Source organism: Crocodylus siamensis, chromosome 1 (assembly GCF_052110815.1).
Source record: "Crocodylus siamensis isolate JL-2025a chromosome 1, ASM5211081v1, whole genome shotgun sequence".
Taxonomy (NCBI): Eukaryota; Metazoa; Chordata; order Crocodylia; family Crocodylidae; genus Crocodylus; species Crocodylus siamensis.
In genome coordinates, this window is record NC_143395.1 from 50,412,656 (window position 1) to 50,433,909 (window position 21,254).

The 21,254-nt window shown below is 44.2% G+C and overlaps 1 protein-coding gene across 1 annotated transcript in view; it reads right to left on the bottom strand.

Annotated features, from left to right (window-relative positions):
• EYS (EGF-like photoreceptor maintenance factor) overlaps positions 1-21,254 on the bottom strand; it is a 1,897,540-nt gene that overhangs the window by 818,810 nt on the left and 1,057,476 nt on the right. The gene's annotated exons all lie outside the window — the stretch shown is intronic.

Sequence of the window (21,254 nt, forward strand, 5' to 3'; positions counted from 1 at the left end):
AAAAGCCATTTTTGAAGGCCATTTGCATTTTCATAGCCACATTAGGTACTTCAAATTATTACCTTCTTTTGAGTTTAAAATTAAGCTTGTTTATATGATGCTCTTTGTACTTTCCAAAAAATAAAAACAATAATAAATAATATTCCAGTAGTAAATGTTGTGTAATTTTATGACAGATTTAGTTTCTTAATTTTAAAGCAACAATATTTTGTTATCCACTTACTATTGACAACAATTATTATTAAACTGCATACAGTTTAAAAAGGGCCCGGCAATGGAAGAAGCTGCATTCAGGCCCCACCTCCAGTGAGAGATGAATGGGCAGGACGTGGCCCAGCTGTGGGGCAGCTGAGTGGAACCAAGGAGGGTCATACCCTCCCTCCTTCCAGCTCCTACTTCACCCAGCTCCCCAAGGAGCCATGCAACCGGAGCTTCATGAACAGGACACACAAACAGGACATGGAAACAGGTGCACTTCTGGGCCTGCTGGGTAAGTTTAGTGCGGGAGTTTGCACAGGAGGGTGAGCGGGAGGGCCTGATGCCCTGCCAGTGAGCCCTAGGGAAGGTAGTTCCATCAGTATCAGGACTACCAGTGGCACAATGCAGATGGGCACATGCAGAACCCCAAGAGTCCCCTCGGAGTCTGAGGCCTCCTTGTCTGGGGCCTCAGAGGTCTCCACTCAGATGGAACCCATGGTTCTGGGCTCCGTGAGGTAAGCAGGAGATAGACTTCTACTGCCAAGCCCTTCACCCCCTGGGGGCGGAGGATAGACCAAGGTCACCTTCTAGGACAAAGGAGGACTCAAGGATCTCCCATACTATCCAGCCGGGGGATTGGACCAAAGTGGTCAACAGCCTAAAGGCCTGCTGCACCAGGGTCCCCTCCCCTCTGAAGCTTTGCAACAGGTATGAACCTCTTGCAGCCCCAGTTGAGCCTGCAGAGCTGCCAGCTTCTGCAGGCAATGCAGGCTCGTGCACAGCTATCACCCCTGCTCTCCCCAAGGCCATTCGTAGAGTGGTCATCATGGGAGACTCCCTACTGAGGGTGCAATCTTCCACCCTGATCCCTTAGCCTAGGAGGTCTGCTGCTTCCCAGGAGCCCATATCTGGGACATAGCCAAGAGGATGCCAAAACTCATCCAGCCCACCGACCACTACCCTATGTTCCTTATCTTTGTGGGCACGAATGACACAGCTCAGAGCAATCCCAACTGGGTCATGAGATGCAACATGGCTTTGGGAGTAGGGTTTAAGGGGTTGGGGGCACAGGTGGTGTTTTCCTTGATCCTCGTGGTTTTGGGCTACAAATGAGGAGGCAGAGGAGGATCAAGGTAGTTAACCAAAGACTGAAGTGCTGGTGTCATTGTGAAGGCTTCAGCTTCCAAGATCACAGTCTGCTCTTTGGTGAGAAAGGCAGGGGTATTTTGGGAAGAGATGGCCTCCACCTTATTGCACTGGGGAAGAGCTTCTTCTCAGCCAGACTGGCTGACCTGCTCAACTAGGCTTTAAACTAATCCCTCTGGGGAATGAGGGGTCTATCATCACAGCAAGACCACTGGGCTTCTGCAAATCCAGCAGGCTAAGGCACTCAAGGGAACCCACCCCTACCCCAGCCCTGGAATGATGTGTGGGGAAGACAAGGGCCCCCATTGGGACACTTACCTGCCTGTACACCAATGCCAGGAGCTTGGGGAATAAACAGAAGGAACTGGTCCTTCTTCTAAACAAGAATGACTAAGATCTCGTAGTGATAACGGAGACCTGGTGGGACTTCACATATGACTGGGCCACAGGTATAGACAGCTATACCTTGTACAGGAGAGATTGTGTAGAAAAAAGGGACAAATGTGTAGCTCTCTATGTCACAGAAAACTACACATTCCTGGAAGCCGACATTAGCACCCAGGGTGGATGACTGGAGACTCTCTGGGTTAAAATCTATGGTGAACATGGCACAGGCACACAATGGTAGGCATCTACTACAGACCTCCTAGCCAGGATCAAGACCTCAACCAGGAATTCACCAAGGAACTGGCTGAGGCTGCATGCTCCTGCTGCATAGTTGTCATGGGAGACTTCAACTACCCAGACTTCTCATGGGAAAAGGACTCAGCCAAATCTGAATGGTCGCAAAGCTTCCTCATGTGTGGATGAGCTCCATCTGACTCAAGAAGTCTATGGACTGGTGTGAGGCAAAGTGCTGCTCAACCTGGTACTGGCAATGGGGGTGACTTAATCAGTGACCTAACGATCGAAGGGAAGCTGGGAAACAGTGACCATGAGCTGATCACTCTCACCATCTACCGTAAAGCTGGCAAATCAGTCAGCAAAGCAGAAGTCTTTGACTTCAGGAAAGCTGACTTTGACAAGCTCAGGAGGCTTGTTGGTGAGGCCCTAAGGGACCACAATCCAAATGGGAGGGGAGTTCAGGATGAGTGGTTGCTCCTCAAAGGAGAGATCCTGGAAGCACAAACAATGTCTATCCCATCTTGGAGGAAAGGGAATTAGTGGACCTCCTGCATCTAAAAAGAAAGACCTATAAAGGATGGAAGACTGGATCCACCTCAAAGTAGGAGTACTCTGCACTGGTCCAGACCAGTAGGGAGTGGACCAGGAAAACCAAGGCTGCGACTGAACTCCAACTGGCCACATGTATCAAAAACAATAAAAAGACAGTGGTATCAGAATTGGAATGTCCAAGTTTGCCGATGATGCCAAAATTTGGGGCAAAGCATTCACACCTGAGGACAGGAATAGTGATCCAGCCTGACCTTGACAGGCTCAGAAAATGAGTGGATGAAAACCTGATAGCATTCAACACCAAAAAAATGCAAGGTATTCCACCTTGGGAAGAAAAATCCACAGCATGCTTATAGTCTCACCAGTGCTCCACTTGCTAGCACCATGGCCAAAAGGGGCTTGGGGGTCATGACTGACCACAAGATGAATATGAGCCACCAATGTGACGTTGCAGCTGGTAAAGTGAGAAAAACTCTGGCTTGCATCCATAGATGCTTCTCCAGCAAATCCCAGGATGTCTTCCTCCTGCTGTATTCAGCTTTGGTGAGGCCACAGCTGGAGTACTGTATTCAATTCTGGGCTCCACAATTTAAAAAGGATGTGGAGAAGTTTGAGAGAGTCCAGAGGAGAGCCATACACATGGTCAGAGGGCAGGAGAACAGGCCTTATGAGGAGATGCTGAGAGCTATGGGACTCTTCAACCTGGAAAAGCGCAGGCTCAGGGGGGACCTGGTGGTTGCCTGTAAGTATATAAGGAGTGTATATCAGGATCTGGAGGAACGTCTGTTCACCAGAGCGCCCCAAGGGATGACAAGGTCAAATGGCCACCAACACCTCCAAGACCATTTCAGGCTGGACGTAAAGAAGAACTTCTTTAGTGTCTGAATCCCCAGGGCCTGGAACAGACTGCCACCAGAGGTGGTGCAAGCACCTACTCTGGACTCCTTTAAGAGACATTTGGACATTTATCTTGCTGGGATCCTTTGACCCCAGCTATCTTCCTGCCCCTGGGGGAGAGGGCTGGACTCGATGATATTTCAAGGACTCTTCCAGCCCTAATGTCTATGAAATCTTTGAAATAAAAGGAAACATTTCTTCCCCATATATACTATATGGGGACAAATATGCCACCAATAACACTGCTGCCACCAGTAATAAAACTCCTTTTAAGATTATGTTCTGTGTAATGGCACGATATCCTGGGTAGGAAGTAGCATTCAATAATTTAGAAGGTCTAGTCAAAACATATAAATTTACATCATCCTACACATTTTGTTCTGATTCCATAATTTGTTCCACTGTCCATCAGCACTGATGTTCTTTTTATAACTCAACTCATTGTAGCCTGTTGCTGTTACATCCTCAAAATGAAACAGTTAGTAGCACAATGAAAAAATAGCTGGTAACATCCAATCCCTGGGAGTTTTAAATATCTCACAAGAAAATGTATTAAAAATGTTCATCCTCTGGACACAGGTATGATGTAGGGAAGTAAGAAAGCAGTTTCTTTTACAGTAATAATTGTGTGAGGATATATAAAGTGAAAATTAACTACACATTGGTACACAGATAGTGAAACCTGCTTTGGCTTTCATTTTAATTCAGCCAGCTTTCCCTGTTCAACATGAAACAGTCTTCCATGGTTATTTTAGCATGTGAGAAAGCCAGATACTGTAAAATAAGTATTCTATTTGAGAAATATATTCCTCATCACATTTCACACATATGAAGGTACAATGAAAGCCCAATAACAGATTATTTTGCAAGCACAGAGGTAATTAGCCATGGTAGTCTGAAGTCAGGTAGAAGATAGGCCAGTGTGGCATGTTAGAGACCACCTGGTTCAGAGAGTATGTTGCTGCCTCTGAAACTCAGGTTTCTCTGAATCAAGTAGTCTCTAACATGCCAGCCTGTCCTTCCTCCTGCTTCTTGGCAAGCAGTGTCCATTAGGGCTGTGTTTCTGGTTTGGACACCTTTGCATGCCTCTTCCACCCAAGGACATAAAAAGTTGAGCAGGCAGATGTCCTCATGTTTCAAAATGGTGAAACATGGGGGACATGTTTATCAGCATCCCCATGTTTCAAAATGGTGGCTGGAGCACTTGAACTAATTGAATGAACTTTAATTAAAGTGCCTCTGCTGCCATTTTGAAGTGTGGCGATGCTGATACACAAGATGTGGAGGCTAGCTGGAGCGTCCTAATTGGCACACTCCAGCAGACTCAATTAATCGAGCTTTCTCTGATGTGCTGTAATTACAGTGTGTCGGAGCAGCCTCCCAGCATGTCTGCAGGCACCCTTTGGTAATAACTAAATCAGAGCTGTATAGCATAAGCTTTAATAAGCAGGGAGCTTAATAGATCATCCTTAGGATGTGTCTAGTTATCTCCTCAGCCTCTAACACTTTTGATTAATATTGCCCCCAAGGCAAGATGCCTAAATTTTAGGCATTATTCATCCAAAATGAAAATCCCTTAGATGTTGAGTAAGATCTAGCCCACAGCCTTCATGGACAGTTTAAAATGAATGCATCACAAAGAACTAATGGATGATACTTTAAGCCTATTATTGCTGTATTAAGACCCCAGGGAGGCAAAGGATCTTGAGCTCCTGAGATCTTTGAGGAATTTAGTATTGTAGAATGAGAACGTTGATATGTAGACCTGATCAGAGGGATGGAAGAGGTGGGGAGAAGGGTAACATTCAGCAGTTGTTGCTAAGTAATCCTTTTACAGAGATGATGGAAACTCCCAGTTGTGTTAAGGCCAGCTAACAGACCAAAACAGAAGAAATAAGACTCCCAATGGTGACAGGTGACATTAATATGTTTAAAGAGAAAACCTGTTTCATCTTGCTTTGTAACTCAGACTTACTAAAGGACATTTTTTGAGCTTGAATGTAATGAATTTTGGATTCTTTTTCTGTGATCTTTAACTACATCAGCCTCCAAAATGTCAAATGCAACCATACTGCATCCAGATGCAGACTCTGGCCATGCATTATGTTGGATAGAGAAAAAGATGTGGTTGGGGACAAATAAGTTATGAGATCCAGGTACCAGAGTTGTTTAGCAAACCCTGGGTTTACTATTTTATAAAGGTTTCTTCCCTTCCTCAAGTTATAGACAAGTGTAACAATTGGTATACTGGTATCATTTTTTAGCTATTATGAAGTAACAATTTCATATGTATGTTTCTATAGCAATACAAATGTAGTAAAATCATTGCAGCTTAAACCATATTTGGGAAGGGTTTCAAATACCTGATCCAAATCAAGGTAGGAGGGAATGGACCTATGTATCCTACATTTAGGGTTGCCAACCCCCCTGTGCCCCCCCCCATCCACAACCTTTTCATGACATTTATTTTTATTGTTATATGTTTTGCAATATGTAAATGTAACTCTGCTGCCAGACCCTCCTCTTCTTTCAGGCCCCAGTTAGACTAGCTAGGTTCAAATTTACCAATTTAACATCAATCATAGCAAAAATTCTGGTTGTCAGTAAAGCATTTACAGTAATAAATAAATAAATAAATTATTGAGTTGGCAACCCTGATTGACTGCAGTAAGCATTTCATTTTGTGCTACCCCTACCCACCAGGGCCCCCCTACTTAGCCTAACCCCTTGATGGCCCTGACTGCACCATGCTGCTCAGGTAGCTCCCACCCCAGCCTTATTCCTGACAACCTCATTCCCCCCGTCCCAGCATAGACCCTGAAAGAAGCTTAATTCCTATCTAGCAGTATTACAGGCAACATGGTATGCAACAGCAGCAGCACATAGCTAATAGAATGCTCCCAGCAGGGTGCTACACTCTTGTTCAGATACCACATGTCTCTGCTGTGCTCTGTCTGTCAGAGCTTCAGTCAAACTATGGCTGCTTAGTAATTTTACTGATGGCTAAAGTTTGTTTGTTTGGGTTTTTTTTCCATGAACTTTACTGACCACAATTTTAGTCAGATTTTTTACTTACTGTTGGTAAATTAACTGACAGTTGGCAACCTTGTCAAGTGAGGAGTACCGTAATAACATCATTGGATATTGGGTGGGGAGTGGTGGAAGGGTCCTTCTGTGCAGAGTTTGGCAGAGAGTAGAGTTTGGCCTAGTTTGTGAATTCTGTAGAGGTTAAGGCACATGGTAGGCATAGAGCATTTCAATGTTTTCAAGAATTAGGAGCCTATGTGGATGCCTGTGTGTGAATTTAGGCACACACTGCCTGTGTGGGAATTTAGGCATGAAGAGAATTTTACCAGCAGATTGTTAGGCACCTAGACTGAAGAAATTTATTCCCTGTGTACACAGTAACGCCCAAGAGTCTAAGAGTATAGAAAAAAACAAAATGAACAAAAATATAGTGAATTAATGAAAGGTGGGGCTACATCTGCTGCTCTGCATTAACTGTCTACCTGATTCTACCTCATGGTAAGTGAAAGCTAAGGTGGAGAAGATTAATTTGGTTTCATTCAGGGTTATAGTACTCTAGATAGCATACTTATTCATTTTGCCTTTCTAATGACCTTAAATTGATTGGATGAGAAGTTTGTAAGAAGTACTGCTATTTCATTTAAGTAACTCCTCAATGACTTCTATTAAGTAACTTCATTCAATGATTTCTTCATATTAATGACCACTGCCTGTTTATAACATTTATGTAATCCAAGATAAATCAAACAGGATTCACCAACCATAAAATGAAATTCCCTTGTTTATCTATAAAATCATTTAGTTATCTCAGATACACAAGGGGTCTATCTGTACAGTGCCCTATAGAAATAGCTGAGCTATCTTGGATACTCAAAGCAGAATAGCTGTGTTAATACAGCATGACCCCTAAGCTAATTCTTTTTAGCGAGGTAAATTATCTTGAGTAAAGCATTGAGCTAACATGGTTAGGCTGCTTTCAGAACTAAGAATTACTGTAACCCCCAGATCCTTCTCTGCAATACAGCAGGCAACTCAGTCATTCCCCAATTTGTTTTTTGTGACTAGTATACTCTTGTAACTAGCTTAATCAAAGTCACATCTTTGGTTTGGTATTCAGAGAAACAATTATTAAAAGGCAAAATGAAAGATTTTAGATTTTACTTTTTTTTGTTTCTCTGTACTATAATTTAAAGGATAAAATTGCCTGGCAGCAGATACATTAAAATGGGCCTTTTTACTTCATAGCAGTCCCTGATTTTAAACAAGATTCAGTTCAGGCTAATCACCCTATTGGTTAATTGGTCCCTGTAACCACCCAGTAAATCTCTGCCCGTGAAATGGGGAAGGAACAAATATGGGTATTACATCAGCTTCTCCCCATCCTTCTGGGACTTGTCCAATATTCAGAGATTTGATAAAAATCAACACCAGTGTTCACAGATCTACTCAGCCAATTAATTTAATAAGCTTGGAATGCAAGTAATTTAGTCTTACTCATTTTGCAAATGTTTAATTATAACTTCTAATATTTAATATCATCCCTAGGTACTAATAGAACAGAAGGTATTTCCTTATGGATGTGAGATATGGATATATCATTATGTTTCTTGCCTAAAACAGAACAGATTTTTTGATGAACGTTTGTAAATATTCTGTATCATAACTGGTCATGTAGAATAGCATTTTTTAATTGATACCTTTAACTTCCATTCACAATGGAAGCTCTATTTCTTAGATGCATGTCCTAAGTGTAAATGTGTACTTATTATTATCAACTTTCCCATTTTTCATTTGTTTGTATATAGCTAGCTAGATATAGCTGTGTAAAATAGTGCAGTATAGTATGTTGTGACAGGGGGCAAACTCCCAGGCCCAGTCACAGTGCCAGCCCTCCCACCTGTCATTGGTCATGCCGCCCACCTGCCACACCTTGTTGTTAAATATGTGGGATGTTAATTAAGCGGGAGACTGCCCTTCATGCACCCTGATGCCCAAGGGTGCTACACACATGACTCCAACCTTCCCTTTATCATGTCCCATGCCTCACAGATGTTTCCATGAGTTGTACTATGCAGCTTGAGGCTGGGCCATACTCAGCACACTGTTAGGCCTCTCTCATACTGCCCTGTGCTGGACCTTACACATACATCCCGCTCTCACTGGTGCCTCTACCACTCTGCCAGCTCTCACCAGACCTCTCACACTCTTTCCCTTTACTGGGCCTCATTCACCCCACCCTGCTCCCTTGAGCGACCATGTGGGGCTTACCCCTTCATTCCTTGGCCAGCCCTGGTGCAATCTTCTGGGCATCTCCCATGACTCTCACCTGCATGGTGGCCAAACACTGGGCTAACTCTGCCCCTGACCCCTCATCAGCTAACACGCCCCATCTGTTCTCAATCTGGGGCTAGTGACTTGCCCCTTCCACTCACAGCTCCCTCTCTGCCACCTCACTTGGCCTCAAGCCCACTTGTAACCTCAGGTGCCCAAAGACTTACCTGGGTCTCCCCACTCACCCATCTCCCTGGGGCCTCAACACACTCATCCCCTCTCTGGGGCTCCACATAATCGTTCCTGCTCTGGGGCCTTCAATGCATTCACCACCTCCCTGGGGCTCTGGAATCTTCCACCCCTATGGGCTCAGGTGTCACCTCTATGGGCCTGCCTGACCACACTATTCTTATTGGGTTCAGGTGCCTCCAGTCGGGCATGCTTGGCCCCACTACCCACTCAGGGCTCAGGCGCCGCTCCCTGGATGTGCCTGGCCTACTGCCCTCTGATGCCGTTAACCCTCTGAATGGTGGGGGCTGGGGTTTTAAGGTGCCCCTTCTCACCTTTCAACAGGGAGGTAACTCACCTGGCATTTCTGGGGGACTGTCCCACCATGACCAGTCCCACCAGGCCTCCCTTCCCCATCAGGGTACAGTTTTCAATCATACCCAGGACCAGGAGCCTCCTGCCATCCCCGATAGCTTCTGCCCTTACCTCCAAGATGTTCCCTGAGCAGCAGCTCAGCCGGGTGTTGTTGCTCCCTCAGCTGCTGGCAGCAAACTGTGCTCCAGCCCTGAGAGCTAGAACCTTAAAATGGCTACGTCACCAGGGCTGGCCTGCACCTGTCTGCTGCCTGCAAAGTGACAGACAACAAAGGTGCTCTACCACCTCCCTTTCTCCTTAAAATGGTTCTTGGAGGAGGCTTTCCTTGCTGCTCACAAAGCAGGCTCCCTCATAGCCTGCAACAGCCCTTCAGTGACAAGCACTGTTGGTGCCACATGGATTTATAGAATGCTATTTAATTTTCAGTTGTCCTCTTAGCCTTTATTGCTTCATAAGAATGACTTTTAATCAAGTATCCGTTCAATTATATATCTGTGGAGTTTCTTGTTTCCAGTTTAACACCACCCCAATCATTATTCTTTATCATAATGATTTTTTAAAAATCTTCTATTCAATTTACCTCACCATTCTTTTCAAAATTAGGATATTTGCAGGTAAAAAATGAAATAAGATCAAACATCAGTTATAGTTCTCAGTGACAGCAAACTCTTCACTAGCACCAACCATGTAAATCTGTCAATTTGTTCTAATTCAAATTAAAAGAAATAATTCTTGAAGGACTACAATGAAATTTTAAGTTGAAATCTCACGTTAGAAGTTATGACTTTTTTTAAAATGAAGATTGGCCATCGTCTATATCTTGTATCATTATTATGCCAATAATATTTTTCTATGAACAGTTTAAATTGGGGTTCCTAAAATCTAAAGGTGAAGTAATGGCATCTAGTATTATTTGATATCTTCAGATAAATATATTGCATAAAAAGAAAAAAAAATAGTTGTTATATAACCTAGTTGAATTATTGGGTAGTCACATACTGTAAGCCATACAGAGATGGATACAGGGAGGGTGAAGTGGTACAGTTGTACCTCCCTTTGTTTCCTGATTTACCTGAACTTTAAAATCAGCTGCCTGAGAACAGCAGCATCATTTGTATTCAGGCAATGCTGTTGGGAATAATTGACTTAACGGCTCATTGTAATCTATCTAAATCTTGCTAACTGCTCTTTAGTCCATAGGTATCACCAAATTCTCCTTTTCAGCAGTCTTGATGTTCCATTAATCAAGCTATCCTTTCCTCTGCAGTTATGCTATTGGTTAGCTATTCTGGTAACATCTATTTTACAGCCCTACACACTGTTTTTAGTTCTAGCTAAAAATCTTACTTTGGGTGCAGTAGTTTTAGATCTTGTAAATATTAACTCAGGTATGGAAATGAAGAACAGTGACGTGTCGAATGCTTGAGAAAGGTAGATTTGGTGTTAATGTCAATGAAAGATGTATATACCTATTCTGACTACAGGACAAATGAAACAATAACTTTTAACTGGTTTTGCCCAGGCTTTTTTTTCCTTATTTTTGCCTATGCTTTTTGTCTAGGATTAGACGTAATGTATAATCTAGCAAATTAGTGCACATTCCAATAAAGTTGTATGCAGTTTTGATCTTAAACTGAATCATGTAGTACTTGACCCTTAGGATAGTACAACTTCTAGTTTCTCTATAACCAAAAAAAAAATGTGTTGTCTTGATGCGCCACACCATCTGCATCCCCTTTTTCAAAATTCTAGATCTGCTCATGAAGCCATATTGCTTAATCTCTTCATTGCTACATTGTAATAACGATTTGTTTACTTTTGGAAGTATTTTTATTTTCTTATAAAGTTACAGAAAAAGCTTCAGTGTAGAGTGAATATAATACTTTAATTTTTGTCAGGGATTTTGTGAGGAATACTTCTTAATAGCTGTAAAGACTTTGAAGTTCATATGCCAAATATATAGTAACAGTGTATATTAATTCTATATAATGTTATATAATATATAATAGGTGATGCTTGAATATAATAAAATATTCAGGCATAAAATACAAAATATGCATAATTCTTAATTAGCTGATGATATTCACAAATATCATTACCATCATAAATTAGATTCCTGTAGTACCTATATTGTAGCTTAGTTTGTATAGCTCTTTCAGACCAGTGGATGTTGGCACTACATTTGGTTATTTGTTTTTGAAATGTAACAACATATGATAAATAAATTCTTATTGAAGGCCCTGAGAATGACAGCAATTTCTACTGCTTACAGTCATGCGAAGAAAGCCTGGGCTAAAACTGATAAAGCGGAAATGGTTTTAGACAAACCCTTTCTTTAAGCTCGATAAGATCATTGTAAATGGTAACTGTGCTCTGTACTAAGCTGGGAATAATGAAGAATACTATCTATGCCTTAAAACATGATTCAAACAGGCTAAGCATATAGAGTTATTTGCAGAACAAACCTTCCTTTAAATCTAATTCCTACAACAAATGGTGATTTCTGAATTTTCAAATGCAAAACTGTAGTGTTTGAAACCCATGCTTCAACAAATGTCTTAATGAATTCAGATAGCAATGCTCAATAGAAAATGTTTAACTTAAGGATACTTAAATAAATAAATGTAATAGATATATGATGAATATGCTTGTAACTATTTGGGTATTGCAGGAACTGCTTGTTTAATTAAGCTGTCTGAAGTTTAAAAAATTCACGTGGCTCACACTAATGGAATTCTTTTAGCTGAAAACAGTACTCTAACTTTGAGTATTTAACCCAGTGTAGACAATCACTTCTCCACTTCTCTTAGCCAAGTTTGGCTTAGAATCTGGAACTCTATGGCCCTGGACTGACAGCTGGGGACAGCCAGGCAAGAGATGAGTGGTGGATGATGAGCTGCCAGGCAGCTGAAGGCATCTCCCTGCATGCCTGGGTTGGGTTTGCACCATTCCCACAGGTCCCATGGGTGCCCCCCCTCCCTCACCAAAGGGAGCTGCTGGGCAGTCACTGGGGCAGTTGGTGGGTAAGCAGACAGCCATAGGGCCTGGTAGGGACATGTGACCTGGTTTCATGTGCATGGGGATGATATGGGCTACAGGGAGACTGAGAGAAACCTCTTCTCACTGCCGCTCTTCGACTGATCAGAGAGGCAATTGGGGGAAAGGGATAGAGGGCAATTGCAGAGAAAATTGGGGGATGATTCAAGTGTCTTAGAGGGGCTCTGCCTCCCTTCATTCCCTTCTTCCTTCACCCTCTTCCCCATTCCACCCTGGCCAATACTGTGTCTAGAGATCTGGTGAGCCAGGCAGGCATGGGGCAGGCTTGGCAGATTCTAGCCAGGCCCTTGCTCATCAGACCTCTAGCGGTAGGTCAGAGCTCTGCACATTAAAGAGGGTACTAACTCTTACATGCAATTGCTCACAGTATGTGGTAACTTTAATACAGTCTAACATTCCTTAGAGTAAGCACATGCCAGAGCCACTAGGTGTTGGCTACATCTAAGGCTGGGGGCTTCAACTGGGATTTACTGATTCTTCTGCTACGAGCAAAGCTGGAATTTCCTGGCTAGAGGGTCTTGCTCCTCTGCTAAGGGTCAGACTAATCACCACATTTAGCATCAGGAAGGAATTTTACCTAATGGTCAGATTGGTTTCACCTTCCTCTGTAGCAGGGGGCATGTCCCTCTACCTTGGATCTCTTGAGCATATATTGACAACATTTTATAGAAGCAGGACATTGGCTGTAGCGGTTCCCCTGCTTTACCTGTGGCAGGTTGAGGGTAGTTTTATGTAGAGTTTAGATTATAGTTTTATGGGATAGTTTGGATAGAAATGATCCTGCCTTAGGCAGGGGGTTGCACTAGATGCCCTCTGGAGGTCCCTTCCAGGCCTCCTTGACTATATAATGTGTAACTGCACCTTAAGAATTCATGTTTCTGATGGTATCACATTACCTGTGCTCTACAGGATCAAGGAGAGGCTTGCTGATACTCAATCTCAGTTTCATTAATTAAAAAAATAATGTCTGTTCACTCTGGGTTGCTCTTGTTTTCAATGTGATGTAAAAGAAGATGTTGCCATATAGTAGATACTATGCTGAGGGTGCATCTACATGTGTGCTTTACTGCGGAGTTGACTTAACTCCGCATCAAAACATCACTGTCTATGCGTTCACTGGCATTGGGGAACAGTAGATTAATTAGCTTTGACATAGGATAGTACCATTAGGGATAGTACTGTCCGATGGCAAAGTAACTGTATGCCCTGAAATGCACATGTAGATGATGACAGGAGCTGGGTGGGGCACAAGGGTGCAGTGGCTGCCTGTTGCCTAGCCCCACACTTTGTCCTGTTTGATTTTACTTGGGACTTGTAGGAATAATGGAATTGGTAAGGAGACGAACACAAACTGTTCAGAAAAAGAACCCAGACTAATAATGTTTGGAGGAAAATCCTCTGCCACTTTTTTTGAGAAGGATAACTCAGAGGGATGACTCTATCAAAATGTTATCTGTTGCTGACTCAGAGCTCCCCCACACAATCTCTGGAGAAATGTCTGCTTAGACTGTCAGCTAATGAATTCTTTAGCCCTAATAAGTTGGGTATTGATAGGATGATCTGGTGGCATATGCCACAGTCCCAGAGCCTTATTATTTCTTCATGCTTCTGTTTATTTGTTTATCTAGCAAACTGTCATCATATAGTCTGGCATTCTCCATGTGGGTGGTTTTCAGCTGGATGGCAGGAAAGGGTTGCATGCCCTGCCACTGCTTTAAGCTTGAGAATAATGATATGAAGCAATGACTCCTGTGGAGTTCAGGTGTCCTGTTTCTATCATTCCATATGAGGTTCCTAGTTTACTAATAATGCCTCTGTTTTCATTGGCATAGAAAGGGAGAAAGGGACTTCTCTTTAAATAATTTCTACTTTTCTGCCAATGAAAAAAGCACAAATGAACTGCAGAATTAAGACAAGTATCTGTATACTGACTCTGTCAAGATATATATTATCCTTATTGGAGATCCTGGTTTTCTCTATTTAAAAAATCCCAAGTTCTCTGATTAAAAACCCCAAACTCTGCATTTTTCCACAATTAAAATGAAACACCACTCATATATACAGATCTATATCTATGTGTATAGATATATTTGTGTGTATAATGTATCAGTGGTGTTTCATTTTACTCATGGAAAAATACAGATTTGGGGTTTTTTAATCAGAGAATTTGAGATTTTTTACTATATTATCTCTCTCTATAGTATTATTTGAACATAATATTTTATTGATATGTTTACTAGAGCTGTGCAAGGCTTTGGACTGCGCTTTGGATCTCGAGAAGATTTGGACACTTCAGACACTGAAGCAGCATGTCCGGATCAAAGTGCTGGTATCTTTAGGCTTGCTGAAGTGGTATGGAGCTTCTGAACCACTTCGGAAAAGCTTTGGAGCTGCTTTGGAGATCTGGCCATCGGGTATAATGGGAAATCAATGAAATATCTATAACTTTGTTTTTTGTCTGATTTGGATGAAACTTGCAGAGGCAGTAGCCTCTGCTGCGAGAATGAAGCCTGCCATGTTTCAAGAAGATAGGTGCAGGAGTTTGCGGGGAACTGCACCCCCAATTCATGAAAGCAAAACATGTCACGCGTATGTGTCACACCACAGGGGTGTGAAAACTTGAGGGGTGGTAGCCCGTGGTGAGGCCACAAAGCTTGCCAAATTTCAAGAAGATAGGTGTAGGGGTTTGGGAGGAACTGCACCTCAAGCTGCTGACAGGCAAAACTCGTGACATAGATGACCCTGTGTGTGTTAAGGCAGAGCGGGCTGAAAACTGCAGGGGTAGTGACCCCTGCTGAGGCCATGAAGCCTGCCAGCTGTCAAGGAGATAGGTGCATGGGGAGTCTGGCTTCTGGGGCTCTACATCTCTGGCTGCTAATAGGCAAAACTTGTGATGTGGGTGGGTGCTTGTGCGACTGCATCTGTCTTGGAGCACGGGGGGGGTGACATCTACTGCAGGCCTGGGTGCTGGGCCCTGCCAGGCCACGAAGCCTGCCAGCTGTGTGTGTGTCTCACTGGGGGTGTCTGGCTTTTGGGGGCCTGCACCTCTGGCTGTTAACAGGCAAAACTCGTGATGTGGGTGGGTGACACTGTGTGTGTGTTAAGGTGCACCCTTCCTGGTGCTGGGGCCTCTGCACAACATGGCAGTGTGCTCCAGTGAGGCCACCTCCTCCCCTACTTGGCAGGCTTCATGCTCTCGGCAGAGGCTACCACCCTTGCAAGTTTCATCCAAATCAGACAAAAAACAACAAAGTTATAGATATTTCATTGATTCTCCATTATATCTTATGGCTGGATCTCCAAAGCGGCTCTGAAGCTTTCAAGCCACTTCGACTGAATCAAAGCAGGAAAGCAATCCGGATCTCCAAATTGGATTGCTGGCATTCAAAGCAGCTGAATCTGAATCTGAATTGAATAGCTGCCTATTCACACAGGCCTAATATTTACAATTTTAAAGCAATTTGGAAGTGCCCTTCACTAACCAGAACATGGGTCCAGCTGCTACTTTGTGGCACTAAGCAGCCCTGATATGCTGATGTCCTGTCCTGTCCCTGCTGGTGCCCCTCACTCCTGACCCACACTCCACTCCCAGCCCTGGTAATGCTCCTCACTCCTGACCCACAGCCCCAGCTGCTCCTTGCCCCGCAAGGGCTCAGGACTCCAGCGAGGGAAAGAGGAGGGAGGTCCTTCAGGGGCTTTGTGGCTGGGCCACTTGGGACTTGTGCTCATGCTCTTAGGGGCAGGGGTGACCTTATGCAGTGGGGAGATTCTGCCCATGGGGGTGGAGAGCATGGCCAAGCCACCTGGTGTGGGAGCCCCAGCCTGGGGTAGGGAATGTCACAGGTGTCACCTCCTTCTTCCTCCAGCCCATGCCACGGCCAGACTCATTCTGTGGCCACCTACATGAGAAGGAGCCATTGCAGCCACTGTGGGAGAGGCAGAGACCACCTAGAACCTCCAGCTGCCTCCAGCATGGCCCAGGCCAGAGCCACACTCAGCTACACACACTCACCCCACCCCTCCTGACAGTCCCCAAGCCCTGGCCCTCCAACACCCACTTAACTATATTCAGCGTGTGGAGCTGCTCTCACCACCCCACTTGCTTGTAAGCTGGCCACATGTGTGTATGCAGTGGGGCTGCCCCATGCCTCCCTGCCTGAGGGTGAAGGAGGGGATCACAGAGGCAGCACACCCTGCCACATAGCCCAAATGCCCCCCAGAACAGCTGGCAGGGAGGGGGAAGCAGCCAGCAGGGAGAGAGGGGAGTAGGGAGGCAGGCAGACGTGGGTCAGGTGGACCCAGAGTGGCAGGGGGCAGAGAGTGGGGCAAGACCCAAAGCAGCGGGGGAGTGGGGGGAAGAGGGTCAGAACCAAAGTGGCAGGGGAGGAGGGAGGGAGTGGGGCCAGACCAAAGTGGTGGGTGGGGGGAGTGGAGCTGGATCTGAAGTTGTTGGGGGGAGGGGGAGGAGCGGGGCTGAACCTGAAGTGGTGGGGAGTGGGTTCAGACCCGAAGCAGTGAGGGGGAGGGAGTGGAATGGGGTCAGACTTGAAGCAGCAGGGGGAAGAAGGAAAATGGGGTTAGACCTGAAGTGCTGGGGGGGAGGGAGGGTGGAGCAGAGCCAGACCCAAAGCGGTGGGGGGAGGGGGGAATGGGATCAGACCCAAGTGAAGCAGCAGGGGAGTGGTGTGGGGGAACAGGGACAGACCCAAAGTGACATGAGAGAGGAGGGGGTAACAGGGCTTGACCTGAAGCTCTAGGGGGGACTAAGAGGGTGTGGGGTTGGATCCGAAGTGGTGGGAGGGGTCTGGGGGTGAAGCGGGGCTGGGCCCAGAGCAGCAGAGGGGTGGTGTGGGGCTGGACCCAAGAGCGGGGTGTGGGGTGTGGAATGGGTCCAGATGAGAAGTGGCAAGGATGGGAAGGGGTAGAGCGGGACACATGCAGGGCTCTGTTACTGCTGCCCTCCTCCCCCGCCCCATCATTCTTGTTGGATATTTGCTGTTAACAAATAAAAGTTCTTAACCTTCTGCAATCTAAAATGTGTCTCCATCCCATTTTCTATTTAGCATTAAGAAAGCATCTAGAATTTTTTAAAAATATGTTTAGGAAATATATGGTCCATTTTCTCAAGTAAAACAGGAACTCTATTTTCTGCATAACAAACTTCACATGAGACAGACCCCTGAAAAGTGGGTTAGGGGAGATAAGGCAGGATAAGTGGGTATTTAGTAAACCTGGTAATTATTTTCAGATGTTATAGAATCCACGACCTATTTATAATTTTTATAACATTCCATATTGTTAAAAATAGAATGGGTGTCCTCCATATGGGAAGGTATGTGGGAAAGGAAGCTAAATCCAAAGGAATGGCACTTACAGCTCTTAGTAATCTCCTCAGAACAGGAGTTTGGTAGATCACAGTAACTGAGGTAAAATAAGAAAAAGGCACAGTAGATCTTATCCTCTGTGGCCTTTCATCTTTTCATGTTAGCTCATAAGAACATTGGTAGTTAGTAGCTGTCATCTAGCTTCTCTCGTAAGTTCTAAACCATCTCTTTATTGCAAGGTTATAAAATTTCTTATGATTAAAGGGGCTGCAAAAGTGACTTTGAATAGTTAATCTTCACCACTGCCTGAACTTCTTTTGGGATGCCCGAATGTTCAAGCCAGGAACAGTATTTGTATATATGGTTGTTGCCAAATGCTGCCAGGAAGTATCTGCTGTGCCCAGTGCTGTTTGTAATGAATGCCCTGCTAACAGTTTCCCTTCATTTATAATTGCCATAAATTATTCCCTGCTTTCCTGAGGCACTTTATCAGTAAACTCAGTCAATTTATTGTAATTGATAAAATCATATTTCACCATAAGTGTTTAAATATAAAGTTGCAGACTTGCTGACATGTAATTCTTTTTTGCAAAAAGTCCAATCATTTAGCATCTTAACTGAAAGGATTTTCTTGTGATTTATTCTGTTTTTCCTTTCTTTTGGTTACTGTGACAGTGAGGAAACTGAGGATATGGGACAGTGAGGAAACCGAGGATATGGTACATATACAAGTATTGTAGTCCACATGGCATCTAGTAGTTTTTCAGTTCTCTCTGAAATAACCCTATAAATCACTACTTTTGCAGGTTTTAAACAACTTTATTAATTGGAAGTGTGGTTGTATTCAGCAAAACACTTTGCAGAATTTCATGTGCTCTTCTAGGAGTATTTGTAGTGAATCTGTAATTTTTAAATTTAAAGGAATTAATGGACACTATAAACAGCACAGACAAGAGGTCATGAACCTCATCTGGTAAGAAGGATGATAGAATCTGTGAAGCCAAAATAGCTTGTTTGATCAGACTGGCTCTGATCTTCATATTCTTGCTCCTGTTAAAGTATCTAGTACCTTTAGCTAGAACAGACCTTTGCCTTCAGATGTTCCTTGTGTATCCTACATACATACAGGTCTCATCAATGGTATTATAATATCAATCAATGGTATTATAATATCAATCACTACATAGCTTCACATTTTCATACCAGATATAAAATCCCTAATAGTACAAGGCATTTGAATTAAGTAACAAGTTTACCAATACTCTGAACCATAGATAAGGGAATAAAAACAGCCTTTCCCTTGCTCAACACTGGGCACATCTACATGTGCAAATGCCCAGTACTGGTGGTGAAACTTATTCTCAACAGGAATTCTCAAAAGCAAAGCTCACTCCCTGACATTGTAAAAGTCAGTGAGGACATTTCTATTATTGATGGCTTCAGTATAGGGAAGGAGTTCATAGCACATAAGTATCAAAAACACTGGTAATATTCTCCAGAGAAAGCATGGCTGCACTAGGACTCTAGGGGTGCATCTACACAAGACACCAACTGTGCTGTAGCCTGATAATGCTGTGCAGTGGTGCATCGCAGCATGGAGAGTGCTAATATGTTACTGTGCAGTATTATTAGGCTACCATGCAGTAGCATCACTAAAAAGGTGGCTGCTGGTGCTACTGCACAGTAACTATGTATTTTGTACTTGTTTTGTTTTTCCTGGTCATTCTTTTTCTGTGGAACAGAATCTTCTTGCTTAGAGATTGAGGGAAGGGAAAGAGTCCTGGAATTGTTCAAAATTTGAAGTGATGCTCTTTCTTCCTGAAATTTAGTGTACAGGAAACCTGTGGGACCTTGATCGCACATCTAGCTTGGCTTTTAGATTGGCTTAAAAAATTCCCACCTGGCCCCAAGAGTGAGATCAAAGAAAGGGGGTTAGACATCTAGTCTCCTTATACAACCAGTCATCTGAAGACTGGCTCTTCATTATGAAGAGAGGCTGTGAACCATGGGACTCTTCAGCCTGCAGAAGCACAGGCTCAGGGGTAACTTGGTGGCAGCCTGTAAGTACATAACGGGTGTGCATCAGGATCTGGGGGAATGCTTGTTCACCAGAGCACCCCTAGGGATGACAAGGTCCAATGATCACAGACTCCTGCATGAGCGTTTTGGGCTGGACATAAGGACAAACTTGTTTATTGTGCAAGCCCCCAAGGCATGAAACAGACTGTCCCCAGAGGTGGCGCAGGCACCTACTCTGGACATTTTTAAGAAACATTTGGATGCTTATCTTGCTGGGATCCTTTGATCCTAGCTGACTTCCTACCCTTTGGGCAGGGGGCTGTTGGACCCAGTGATCTTACAAGGTCCCTTCCTGCCCTAATGTCTATGAAATCTTTAAAGGCCAATCCACCTAAACCTACCCACTGAATGTGGAGACACCCAGCACTAGCCAAGAGACAATGCTGAGTACAGAAATGTGCCTGAACTCCCATCTATCACTGAAGTTTAGGGGTCTGCCTCAAAGCTGCATATTATGCACTTCTTTTAGCTTAGGAACCCAGATTCCTGTTCTGCAAAGATGTAGCTAAGCAAGATTCTTACAATACTTCTACCATTGCTGCCCATCTTTTACATAATGATCTAGTAGTTATACCACTCAACCAGCAAGTGGGAAATCTATGTTATAGATCCCCTTCAGCCTGAACGTGTCCAAATTCAAATGTTTCATCTTGCATGGAAATGCCTTAACCACCAGGATCTGGGCTATTTAAGGTAAAACCTACAAAAAGTTCTGAAATTGGGCAGATACTTTCAGGGTGGATCCAGAGGGAGTAACCACATCTCCCCTTTTTGACTGGATCATGTTATGGGAGCCTCTGAGGACTTTTAAAAAGTCTTCAAAGCACATAACAATCCACCCTTACCCCTCTATGCTCAAAGTCAGGTCGCTTCCCCTACTCTCCCCTCTCCCAGCTTGCTGTTAATGTTTTCTCCACTGTCGCAGGGCCAGGGAAAGTTTCAAAGCCACTTCTGCCCACTCTGGCCAGGCTGTATGAGGGTTGGGGTTTCGCTGGGAACAGTTAGAGCAGCAGCAGTGATGAATGGGCAGGAAAGTGGATTTCCTCACATGTCTGGTCCCTTGGCAGTACCCCTACCCCTGCCCATCACCACTGCTGCTGTTCCCAGCTAAGCCCAGGCAGCATGGTCTGTCTGCACTGGTAGGTGGGAGGGGAGAAAGCTGGGAGTTGGGCCATGCAGCCAATACTACAGCAAGAGTAGCTGCTCCCACACTCCACTTTGCCAGATCCTGGATCTATCCCTGGTACTCTAACAACTCAGCTATTTAGCAAAAGGTGGGCAATGCCACCATAACTGCTGGTAATGGCATTTGGAAGTGGCTGTGTGTTTTGGGTTTGTACTGACCTGTCAGAATCAATCAAGTATTTAGCATGTTTTGAGGATGCCTAATGGACCAGGACTTAGGTAGACCTAGTGGTCTATCTCCAACATGGATTGCAATGGAACTTTGGTGACAGGCACATATGTGCTTGATTT